This window comes from Triticum urartu, chromosome 3A, assembly GCF_056163025.1.
Source record: "Triticum urartu cultivar PI428250 chromosome 3A, HENAU_Tu73, whole genome shotgun sequence".
Taxonomy (NCBI): domain Eukaryota; kingdom Viridiplantae; phylum Streptophyta; class Magnoliopsida; order Poales; family Poaceae; genus Triticum; species Triticum urartu.
This window is the reverse complement of record NC_141875.1, coordinates 467,908,140-467,921,389: the sequence shown is the minus strand read 5'-3', so window position 1 is coordinate 467,921,389 and position 13,250 is coordinate 467,908,140. Positions and strand designations below refer to the sequence as shown.

Below are 13,250 nucleotides of genomic sequence, written 5' to 3'. Positions count from 1 at the left end.
TTCATAACGTCTGCATCTGCTCCTGCAATAGGTCCGTCACCTAGCGGTGCATCAAGGGCATAATTCTTCTATGCAGCAATGAGGATAAACCTCAGATCACGGATCCAATCCGCATCATTGCTACTAACATCTTTCAACACAATTTTCTCTAGGAACATATCAAAATAAACACAGGGAAGCAACAACGCGAGCTATTGATCTACAACATAATTTGCAAAATACTACCAGGACTAAGTTCATGATAAATTTAAGTTCAATTAATCATATTACTTCAGAACTGCCACTTAGATAGACATCCCTCTAATCCTCTAAGTGATTACGTGATCCAAATCAACTAAACCATGTCTGATCATCATGTGAGATGGAGTAGTTTCATTGGTGAACATCACTATGTTGATCATATCTACTATATGATTCACGCTCGACCTTTCGGTCTCCGTGTTCCGAGGCCATATCTGTATATGCTTGGCTCGTCAAGTATAACCTGAGTATTCCGCGTGTGCAACTGTTTTGCACCCGTTGTATTTGAACGTAGAGCCTATCACACCTGATCATCACGTGGTGTCTCAGCACGAAGAACTTTCGCAACGGTGCATACTCAGGGAGAACACTTCTTGATAATTATTGAGAGATCATCTTAAAATGCTACCGTCAATCAAAGCAAGATAAGATGCATAAAAGATAAACATCACATGCAATCAATATAAGTGATATGATATGGCCATCATCATCTTGTGCTTGTGATCTCCATCTTTGAAGCACCGTCGTGATCACCATCGTCACCGGCGCGACACCTTGATCTCCATCGTAGCATCATTGTCGTCTCGCCAATCTTATGCTTCCACGACTATCGCTACCACTTAGTGATAAAGTAAAGCATTACAGCGCGATTGCATTGCATACAATAAAGCGACAACCATATGGCTCCTGCCAGTTGCCGATAACTCGGTTACAAAACATGATCATCTCATATAATAAAAAATTAGCATCATGTCTTGACCATATCACATCACAACAAGCCCTGCAAAAACAAGTTAGACGTCCTCTACTTTGTTGTTGCAAGTTTTACGTGGCTGCTACGGGCTTAAGCAAGAACCAATCTTACCTACGCATCAAAACCACAACGATAGTTTGTCAAGTTGGTGTTGTTTTAACCTTCGCAAGGACCGGGCGTAGCCACACTTGGTTCAACTAAAGTTGGAGAAACTGTCACCCGCAAGCCACCTATGTGCAAAGCACGTCGGGAGAACCGGTCTCGCGTAAGCGTACGAGTAATGTCGGTCCGGGCCGCTTCGTCCAACAATACCGCCGAACCAAAGTATGACATGCTGGTAAGCAGTATGACTTATATCGCCCACAACTCACTTGTGTTCTACTCGTGCATATAACATCAACATATAAAACCTAGGCTCGGATGCCACTGTTGCGGAACGTAGTAATTTCAAAAAATTTCCTACGCACACGCAAGATCATGGTGATGCATAGCAACGAGAGGGGAGAGTGTGATCTACGTACCCTTGTAGATCGACAACGAAAGCGTTTGGTTGATGTAGTCGTACGTCTCCACGACCCGACCGATCAAGCACCGAAACTACGGCACCTCCGAGTTCTAGCACACGTTCAGCTCGATGACGATCCCCGGACTCCGATCCAGCAAAGTGTCGGGGAAGAGTTCCGTCAGCACGACGGCGTGGTGACGATCTTGATGCACTACCGTCGCAGGGCTTCACCTAAGCACCGCTACAATATTATCGAGGACTATGGTGGAAGGGGGCACCGCACACGGCTAAGAATATGATCACGTGGATCAACTTGTGTGTCAAGGGGTGCCCCCCTACCCCCGTATATAAAGGATCAAGGGGAGGAGGCCGGCCGGCCCTCTATGGCGCGCCAAGGAGGAGTCCTCCTCCTAGTACGAGTAGGACTCCTACTAGGAGGGGGAAAGAAGTGGGGAGGGAGAGGGAAAGGGGGGCGCCACCCCCCCCTCTCCTAGTCCAATTCGGACCAGGGGGAGGAGGCGTGCGGCCCACCTTTGGCTGCCCCTCTCTCTCCACTAAGGCCCATATGGCCCATTACTTCTCCCGGGGGGGTTCCGGAACCCTCCGGCTCTCCGGTTTTCTCCGAAATCACCCGGAACACTTCCGGTGTCCGAATATAGCCGTCCAATATATCAATCTTTATGTCTCGACCATTTCGAGACTCCTCGTCATGTCCGTGATCACATCCGGGACTCTGAACTAACTTCGGTACATCAAAACTCATAATATAACTGTCATCGAAACCTTAAGCGTGCGGACCCTACGGGTTCGAGAACAATGTAGACATGACCGAGACACGTCTCCAGTCAATAACCAATAGCGGAACCTGGATGCTCATATTGGCTCCCACATATTCTACGAAGATCTTTATCAGTCAGACCGCATAACAACATACGTTGTTCCCTTTGTCATCGGTATGTTACTTGCCCGAGATTCGATCGTCGGTATCTCAATACCTAGTTCAATCTCGTTACCGGCAAGTCTCTTTACTCGTTCCGTAATACATCATGCTACAACTAACTCATTAGTTGCAATGCTTGCAAGGCTTAAGTGATGTGCATTACCGAGAGGGCCCAGAGATACCTCTCCGACAATCGGAGTGACAAATCCTAATCTCGAGATACGCCAACCCAACATGTACCTTTGGAGACACCTGTAGAGCTCCTTTATAATCACCCAGTTACGTTGTGATGTTTGGTAGCACACAAAGTGTTCCTCCGGCAAACGGGAGTTGCATAATCTCATAGTCATAGGAACATGTATAAGTCATGAAGAAAGCAATAGCAACGTACTAAACGATCGGGTGCTAAGCTAATGGAATGGGTCATGTCAATCACATCATTCTTCTAATGATGTGATCCCGTTAATCAAATAACAACTCTTTTGTTTATGGTTAGGAAACATAACCATCTTCGATTAACGAGCTAGTCAAGTAGAGGCATACTAGTGACACTCTGTTTGTCTATGTATTCACACATGTATTATGTTTCCGGTTAATACAATTCTAGCATGAATAATAAACATTTATCATGATATAAGAAAATAAATAATAACTTTATTATTGCCTCTAGGGCATATTTCCTTCAGGTGGTCGTCGCAAACGAAGGTGACGTGGTCAACAACGGCGATGGGGGTGTCGCCGATGGTGGCGACGATACCGACGAAGATGGCGGCGACGCGAGTGACGCGTCCGCGGTGATGTGGTGAGTGATATCTTTGGCTGATCCCATGTTCTCTTGTTGTTTTATCCTGCACGCAAAACTCGGGCGTGGCCCTTGGAAGACTTGTAAGAGAATTTTGAGAGGGGGAGCCCCTCGTATAAGCAAATTGCAGTATTTACTTTCCTATGCGATGTGGGTATGTGTCCTCGTGAGCTCATGAAGCTGGGGGTGAGCTCCCCCATGTGGTTTACCTTAGTCAGCGCCAGCTTAGGGTTGGGTCATGAGGCGACGAGTTCCTGAGAATCCTGCGGAGCTTATCGCCACGTTTGAGGGGGGCCCGTAAGAGGTGAGCACCAGGCGCAGTGCTTGTGCGTGCTTGACGAGCGTGTGCTTTGCGCGGTCTGGCTCGCGAGGAGCTTGGTGAGGGAAAGGTGATGGACATGAGTCCCAAACCAAACATGATCCAGAAGGCGAGAAACGGCTCGAACGAGAAAAGGCACCCCCCATGCACATCGATAAAAATTCAGCTTCAACTTAAGTCCAGATTCAGAAAGCAAAGCCGCAGAAAGAGAGATCCAAAGAAAAAGGCCGCGTCCGGCACCTAGTCTAGTCTTCGGGTCTTCAAGTCTTCTCACCAGCGCGGAGCTAAGTGCTGCCACTAGGCGTGGGAGGGAGCCCCAGGGCCTGAGACCGGCGCTCCTGAGACTCCGGGGCGTGTACAACCCCAACTCATTATTACGTGAGAGTGTCACGGGCGACGAGCTTCACAGGCATTGTGCCTTCTTCACAAGTACCGGCCTTGCTTCATATCGCCAGGCGAGGATCCCGCCTTGCGCCACCCTCGACCTCCTTTGAGCCAACCAGTCACCAGGACGACACAAAAGAGGGAAAGGGGACGCCAACTGTCGGTGTCAAAACCGGCGGATCTCAGGTAGGGGGTCCCGAACTATGCGTCTAAGGTGGATGGTAAAAGGAGGCCGGGGACACGATGTTTACCCAGGTTCGGGCCCTCTTGATGGAGGTAATACCCTACGTCCTGCTTGATTGTTCTTGATTATATGAGCAGTACAATAGTTGATCTACCACGAGATCAGAGAGGCTAAACCCTAGAAACTAGCCTATGGTATGATTGTATGTTGTCCTACGGACTAAAACCCTCCGGTTTATATAGACACCGGAGGGGGCTAGGGTTACACAAGGTCGGTTACAAAGGAGGAGATATACATATCCGTATTGCCTAGCTTGCCTTCCACGCCAAGTAGAGTCCCATCGGACACGGGACGAAGTCTTCAATCTCGTATCTTCATAGTCCAGCAGTCCGGCCAAAGGATATAGTCCGGCTGTCCGGAGACCCCCTAATCCAGGACTCCCTCAGTAGCCCCTGAACCAGGTTTCAATGACGATGAGTCCGGCGCGTAGTGTTGTCTTCGGCATTGCAAGGCGGGCTCCTCCTCTGAATACACCATGGAAGAGTTTGAATACAAGGACAGTGTCCGACCCTGCAAAATATCCACATACCACCGTAGAGAGAATAATATTTCCACAAATCTAATCTGCTGACACGTGTTGACAGTATGACATGACGCCATGGCCCTGTTATTATTCGAACCGCTTTTCTCAACCAGCTTCGCACATATCGCAAGGCAGTTTTCTTGACACGTATTGTCGAAGCAGAGATCGTGTCCCCCTTATCACGGGATTCTCATCAATACAAACGTGGGTAACCCAACCGTGCCTGTTGGTATGACTCCTAGATCTTAGGCAAGTCCCAAACGGTCACGAGGAGGACGCCTGATATTCACCCTCTTTATAAAGGGGACAAGGCTTTTTCTTTTTTTCCCTCCCGCGCTCAATCGAATCCTTCCCCCACCTCGAGTTCTAACACCCAAAGCTAAGGTCAGGTGCTTCGGACCTTCAACTATGTCCGGATCCGACCTTCAAGGTCGGTGGATGCCTTCCTCCGTCACAGAGGAGGACATCAAGAAGTTGAGAGAGGCCAGATATCTGACCACCAAAATTTCGCATAGGCTGCCCGCCTGAGGGCAGGTCGTCCCTACTCCCGAACCCAACGAGAGTGTTGTGTTTGTCTCCCACTTCCTCCGAGGACTAGGCCTCACTCTAGATTCCTTTGTTAGGGGTCTTATGTTCTATTACGGGCTGGACTTTCATGATCTGGCCCCGGATTCCCTTCCTCACATCTCGTCATTTATTGTCGTATGTGAGGCCTTCCTCCGCATTACCCCTCACTTCGGCCTGTGGCTCAAGACCTTTGATGTGAAGCTGAAGATGATCGAGGGGCAGCACGCAGCGTGCGGAGGTGCTTTAATAAGCAAAATCGCTGACACTCAATGGCCAGAGGGTTCCTACCCAGGGGTGTCCGGATTGTGGCAGCGGGAGTGGTTTTACATCACAGCTCCCCGAAGTGCCAAGTGGGTAGCTGCCCCCACCTTTCGCTCGGGCCCCCAACCGCAACTGATGTCATGGATCAGCAGGGGGCTGAGCTGGGGTCCAGCAAAGGACGTGCCAATACTACAGAGCCGCATCCGAGATCTCTTTGAGAGAGATTTCAGTCTGGTTATGGTAATGCAAGTTATGCTAGTTCGTCGAATCCAGCCTTGCAAACGCCGGCCCCTCCGCATGTGGGAATTCAACCCGGAAGGACCATGAGCTATTCAGCATTTCCTCGGCATAACGCTCGAAGAGATGTACAAATCGTTCTTCGGACCCCAAATAGAGTGTCCGGACACCACCGAGGACGTGGGTCTGAGCTGGAACCGCCCCGCTGCCCTAGTAAGTAATCCCATGCCGAACCTGCTGTCCTTTTATTCATCATGGCATCATTCTAAAGAGCCGCTCTTTGACCAGGACTGGATAACAAAGGCGATGATGATCAGGTGTTCGGCCCCCCTTCCTGAGGGCTTGGACAATCCGGTACTGGACAAGATGCTCGAGCCGGCGCCGTATCCAGTGCCCTCAAAGGAAGATGATGGGGGAATAGAGAGGGCGAAAGCGGGCCTCACTCGCTATTTATTCCAGCCGGGGGAATGAGCGCCTCCGCGAGGGAGGACAACCAAAGGGAAGAGTCTGACATTCTCGCTCCCCGGGGAAGGAAGAGGACTACCTCTGAAGATCTGGAAACTAAGGTTTCCAAACGGGAGAAGAAATCTTCATCAGAGGGTCCTGCCTCGGAGGGTATTCTTGCCGCACAATATCCGCGCGGGGATCAGCCCTCTACCGAGCTGTAAGTAGTCAAAAAGTACTTCATAGTGGAAACATCCTACCTTACTTCCGAAGACAATAACCAATGTTTATAAATTGTAGTCCGGATCGTAGCCTGTCTCGACAGAGTTCATCTACGGGGGATCTTCCGGAGATGATGGAGAGTGAAACGCCCCCCCCCTCGACACCCCGCCTCATGAAGCGGGTGTGACGCCCCAAGACCGACGCGCCAGGTATCTTCCAGTGATTCGTTGTTGTTGCCTTGTCATTTGCTCGCGTGTCGCATCTTGCCATGTCATCATCCGCATTGCATCATCATGTTTTCAAAACTTGCATCCGTCCGGGTTCCCCCAGTTCCGTCCGTTGTCCGTTCTGAGCCCAGACACACTTGCACGCGCCCGTGGCATGTCCGAAATATTATTTTATAAGTGGCCGGAAAATGTTCTTGGAATGGGTTGAAAGTTGGCGTGCGATGTTGTTATGTTGTCAGTAGACCGCCCGCCAAGTTTCATCGCATTCGAAGTCCGTTTGACGCCCCAACGGATAACTATAGCTGCAGTATAGCCGGTCAAACGTCGGACGTTTTCGGTCTCCGGAAACAGTCGCCGGGTCTCTCTCTTCTCTTCTCTCAGCCCAAGGCTTTCTGCATAGCCCACCATCACTCACTGCCAGGTCCAACCTAACCTCTCTCGTCAGCCCGCGGCCCTCCTCGCGCGCGTCTGAAAACTGTCCCGAACCCGACCCGGATAGTCATCACCATTGGGTCCGGAACATCCCCAAACATATACAAAACATCTCCGATTCTTTGTTGGACTCCCCTAAGCTATTTATTCTCGTCCGCCCGATTACAATCGGAGGGACAAGGTAGCCTCTAATCTAATCCATGCCATGTATATATGCGTCCAAACCCTAGTCCTAGGATCTGTCCCAACCATCTTTTCCCATCGCGTCGCCGCCACCCACTCACCATCTCCATCGGAATCCTCCTAGATCCCCTTCTCACCCAACCAGCTAGCTCCTTCGAGCATCCCTCAATCCCCTCCAGAACCGCAAACAACCACCTCCTCCCTGTTCGATCTAGAGGAGTGGAGCTCCTCCGCGCCCATAGGCTCTCCCGCTCGAGGGCTCCATGCTGTCTTCGCCAAGCTCCAGGAGCTTGAGCCCCTTCTCCCGCGCCCCTGCTCCACCTCATCGTCGGATCTCCATCGCCGTACCACCAATCCATGGGCCCGAGGAGCCCCTGCGCCGTGCTCCTCCCTTGCCGCAATAGGAGAGCATCCCCGAGCTCTTCCCCAACCTCCTCACGTCGCTGCCTTGTCAGCTCTACCTCGCCCGCGCGTTGCCAGGTCGTCCGTCCGCCAGAGCGTGCCCCGCCTCGACCTCGGCGGTGACCATCGACACTGCCGCAGTTGAGCACCAACGTCCCTCATCCTCCCTTCCTTTCTTTGTCTCCTTCCTAACCTCTGTTTCCCTCTGTCCAGCAACGACAGGAGCTCCATCCCCGAACGCCTTCGCGCCTCCGACCTGAACTCCTCTTGCGCCCGCACCTGGAGCCATGGACGCCTCAAGCTAGGTTTGACTTGCCGCCCTAGTTTCCTCGGCCTCGTCGTCGCGCCTCCGAAGACCGGCCTCGTCGTCACCGGAGACCCCAGGCTAGCCGCCGCCGCGCTAAGTTCCCTGCTCCACGCCGGACTCGGCTTCCTCGTCGTCTCCAGCAACGGCCAGAGCGCCAAGTCCCTCCGCCTCGCCTCGCTTGCCCGCGCCAGTTGTCGCCGGCGGCCATCTCCAGCCCCTCCTCTACTTCGTTCTACGGGGAGGACGAGGTGCCCATGCCTCGCGTGGTCAGCGCCGCCACTCTGAACCTCGCGCTCCCCGCTCGTTCTGCGTTAACCGCAGCCACACCGTACGTGGGCCTCCTCTTGCAGCGCCTCAAGGCCCAGCCTGCTTCCCCTCAAGATCCGGCCTGCCAAGCCTCTTCCCCGACTGGGCTTGGCCCATGTGAGCAACAACCCTTCTCTCTATCGGGCCAACCAGATTCGGCCTGTTTAGGTTTTTTCCCAGATCTGTGAATTTAGTTATTTTTTCCAGAGTTGACAGATTTGCAGAAAAAACCCTAAACATCATGCATATAATAACTTCTTAACCATGCATCGGTTTAAAACAAATTATATATGTAACTTGACTAGAATTTCATCTAGTTTCACAATATCCAATTTTCATGCATGTTTGAAATGTTTATAATGCTGTTTGGTTAAATTTTCTCCTATGACATGTTAAAATGCTTTATTTCATAACTTAATAACCGTAGCTCCAAATTTAATAAACTTTATATGTAAATGGGATAGAAAAATGCCTGGTTTAACATGGTGACATTACTTTGTATGTTTAACAACTCTAAAATTTGCTTTAGGGCAGAACAATACCAAACCTTAAAATATGCATATGGGGTTTTACCGGAATTGTTGTTTGTTATTTCCGGCCTCATTTAAACTTGACTAGATAGTTAGTTTACTAATGCTTCACCCCTTGCCATGGTTAACAACATCTAATTTTGTTGAGTACATAAACGGGAGAGAACTAAATAATTGATATGGTGTTCCTTCAATATGTAACTCGTTGCATATTGAGCTCCACTTAACTTGTAGTTTTGTTTATGCACTTTGCCATGCCATGCTTCATTAAACCGGACATGCATCATACTTGGTTGTGCATCATGTCATGATTATGTGGTGGATGTTTACTATGTTGTTTGCTTCTTTCCGGTGTGGCTTCTTCGGGTTGGTTCCGATAACGTCGCGTTTGTGAGGATCCGTTTGACTACGTCTGTTTGTCTTCTTCATGGACTTGTTCTTCTTTCTTGCGAGATCTCAGGCAAGATGACCATACCCTCGAAATCACTTCTATCTTTACTTAGTTGTTCGCTCTATTGCTATGTCGCGATACCTACCACTTGCTATATCCTGCCTCCCATATTGCCATGTCAAGCCTCTAACCCACATTTCCTAGCAAACCGCTGTTTGGCTATGTTCCCGCTTTGTTCAGCCCCTCTTATAACGTTGTTAGTTGCAAGTGAAGATGAAGTTTGTTCCATGTTGGAACATGGATATGTTGGGATATCACAATATCTCTTATTTAATTAATGCATCTATATACTTGGTAAAGGGTGGAAGGCTCGGCCTTATGCCTGGTGTTTTGTTCCACTTTTGCCGCCCTAGTTTCTGTCATATCGGTGTTATGTTCGTTGATTTTGCGTTCCTTACATGGTTGGGTGTTATGGGGACCCCTTGATAGTTCACTTTGAATAAAACTCCTCCAGCAAGGCCCAACCTTGGTTTTACCATTTGCCTCACCACCACCTACTTTTCCCTTGGGAGTCGCGCTCCTGAGGGTCATCTTTATTTTACCCCCCCGGGCTAGTGCTTCTTTAAGTGTTGGTCCGAACCAGAACCACTTGCAGCGCCACCTCGGGGAAACTTGAGGGTTGGTTTTAGTTGTACGTAGTGTTCATCCGATGTTGCCCTGAGAACGGGATATGTGCACCTCCTATCGGGATGTCGGCGCATCGGGCGGTCTTGCTGGTCTTGTTTTACCATTGTCGAAATGTCTTGTAACCGGGATTCCGAGTCTGATCGGGTCTTCCTGGGAGAAGAAATATCCTTCGTTGACCGTGAGAGCTTGTGATGGGCTAAGTTGGGACACTCCTGCAGGGTTTGAACTTTCGAAAGCCGTGCCCGCGGTTATGGGCATATGGGAATTTGTTAATGTCCGGTTGTAGAAAACTTGACACTTAACTCAATTAAAATGCATCAACAGCGTGTGTAGCCGTGATGGTCTCTTTCCAGCGGAGTCCGGGAAGTGAACACGGTTTTGGAGTTATGTTTGAACGTAAGTAGTTTCAGGATCACTTCTTGATCACTTCTAGTTCACAACCGCGCTTTGCTGCTCTTCTCGCTCTTATTTGCGTAAGTTAGCCACCATATATGCTTAGTGCTTGCTGCAGCTCCACCTCATTGCCCCTTTCCTACCCATAAGTTTAAATAGTCTTGATCTCGCGGGTGTGAGATTGCTGAGTCCCCGTGACTCACAGATAATTCCAAACAGTTGTAGGTGCCGATGTTACCAGTGCAGCTGACGCAACTGAGCTCAAGTGGGAGCTCGATGAAGATCGTGTTCGTTGTGTTGTTTCGCTTCCAGTTGATCAGTAGTGGAGCCCAGTCGGGGCGATCGGGGATCTTTTGCATTAGGGGTTGTCTTTCTTTATTTGGTTCCGTAGTCGGACCTTGTTTGTATCTGGATGATGTAATGACATATTTATGTATTCTGTGAAGTGGCGATTGTAAGCCAGCTCTTTATCCCTTTCTTTTTTAGTACATGAGATGTGTAAAGATTACCCCTCTTGCGACATGCCTACTACGCGGTTATGCCTCTAAGTCGTGCTCCGACACATGAGAGAGATATCCACATCGTGGGTGTTACAGTGGGCGACCTTGAAGTGTCGTCGTGAAGGGCATCTCCGGATCCACTAAGGCCAGAGGACAGCCCTATGGCTACTCGGGATCCCCAGTATCCGGCTCCTAAGGAGAGCGACAGCAAGGGTCCGTACAGTGTGCGGTCGGACGCGCTGAAGGATCTTCTGGGGCAAGCGGCCGTCTCGGAAGCGCATCGTACGCTAATGGGTACGGTAATTGAAATGATTTCATCCGCTGAAAGCGCTTTGCATGAAGCCTTTATGAGTCTATTGAAAGGCTTCAAAGTACGTGAAATAATGTATGTTTTTTATAGTACCGCATACGTTAGGTGTGCCCTATGCAGATAGTAGCCCCTGAGACTCTGGTTGTCGTCGAAAACAGCGGCAAACAGAGGATCATAGTCCCAGGTAATAACCAGACCGCCTCGATTTGCAGGTCGCTGAAGCTCCGGTGGCTAGCCGGAGTGATGGGTTTGCCGAGCTAAAGCGGCAACTAGATGCGGCAGATGCCGACATCGTGCTTGTCAACAAGCGTCTTGACGAGGCACAGGGTAAGTGATTTTTTCGGTGACCAACACATAGTAAGGGGAGCATGATGCTAGTATCTTTAATATGTTGTGACTGCAGATGGAGCTACCACCGTGGAGACCCTTCGGGCAGAGCTTGCCCGAGCCAAGGAGCAAGCAAGGAGGAGCAATGCGGCCGCTCTAAAGGCGGCCGAAGAGTTAAGGGCCGAACGAGCCGTGCATTGCGAGAGCAAGGAAAAAATAGCCAAGATGTCTGTAGAGTTAAAAGATGTCACTGACCGTTACCAGCTTCTTTAAGAAGAAAACCGGGCGAAGGCGACGGACCTGGAGAAGGCCCTGGTGGCTGCAAGGAAGTCCACTCCAAAATTAGAGCGACGAAGGAGGAGCTGAATCAAGCTGCAGATATCGTGTCTGGGAAGCCCTTCTTGTTGCGGACTAAGTTCGGAGATCCGAAGTATGCTCCTCTGGACCGGCTCTGGAGTTCTGCGGATGCCTACATGAATTTAGCTGCAAGTGCTGCTGATGCAGCCGAGTACTTCAAGGATCAGAAAGGTCCCAAAGTGGAAAAGCTGTTCTGGTCACAGTTTCACGCTCCAGTCCGTCCGCTGCTGTTGAATGAGCCATTGGCCGAGTGGGCCGAGCTCCATAGGTTGTCCGGACTTGTCATGAGGTCCGTTGTGGATCACCTGTGGCCGGGAGGGCCAAGGCCGAATAGCTACCTTAGTTTAGTGCAACAATTCCTTGGTGTTGTGCCACGCATCGATGCTGTAAAGAGATCGGCGTGCATAGAGGGTGCGCGGATGGCCTTTTCCCGTGTCAAGACATACTGGGCGGAGATGGAGGCCACCACTGTTGCGACACAGGGTTCGGCCGTAGGTCGAGTAGCTGCCGAGCACTACTTTGAAGAAGTTCTTGAAGGCGCTTGTTCGATAGAGGCTCAGTGCTTGAAGAATATTATGTTCTAGTGACATGTATTCCCATTGTAAAAACAATGTTTTATTGAATTATCAAGGTTGTATTTATACTTTTGCCTGAAAGTACTATGATGCCTCCTGTGCGGCCGTTTATGTATATATGTATATAACCTGAAAGTTTGCAGTCGTCGGCTTCCGCCCCCACGCATATAATGCGGGGGTGTTTGCAAAAAATGCATATCCACACTTGATCCAACGTCTTGGTCCGTTAAGGAGGTGGTAGCGCAGGGAACGAGGCAATCGGACTATATTTCTTTAACACTTTCACTTAGCCATAGGAGTTTGACGGTGGGGCTACTATATAGCCCCTGGTACTTCTACGCTTGTCCGAATACGGGGCGCGTACGTACATGACCGGGAAACCGCCCTTCGTTAATGTGGAGGAATCCCGAAGATTCCGCTGAGTCATCGAGTGGTTGACCAGTCTCTCCCTATATCATGACAGTCAGTTTTCGGCTTTCTCTACTAAGGTGCTCGTCCGGATGAACCAGGGCACAATCGCAGTAGTTCTCCCAGTGCTACCTTAGCCGATATAATGGAACGTAAGGTACCAAAACGTGGGAGCCAGGCAAACCCAACATTTGACCAAAGACATGATCCGGAGCTGATGCATATAGGGCCAAACTCGCGATGCCGAACACTCCCTAAGGTGTTCGGTCTTCATAACATATACCGGGCGAAACAATGCCCTTAATAAGAAACCCCATGTGTCCAGGTACGTGCAATATCCTGACGTGGCCACATGCCAAGAACGTCAGCATCCTTCTCGGTTGTGTGGAGTATCCGGAGGATGTGAGCAACAAGAGACAGTAAAAAAGGTTTGCACATGGTCTTAATCTAAAAAGAAACCTTTGGGCGGGTCC

General features: G+C 50.0%; 1 long non-coding RNA gene across 1 annotated transcript; it reads left to right on the top strand.

Annotated features, from left to right (window-relative positions):
* Positions 1-7,345: 7,345 nt before the first annotated feature.
* Positions 7,346-10,803, top strand: LOC125548504 (uncharacterized). The gene is made up of 3 exons (XR_007301105.2): positions 7,346-7,826; positions 7,900-9,289; positions 10,520-10,803. It is a non-coding gene; the product is annotated as an uncharacterized LOC125548504 (long non-coding RNA).
* Positions 10,804-13,250: the final 2,447 nt, after the last annotated feature.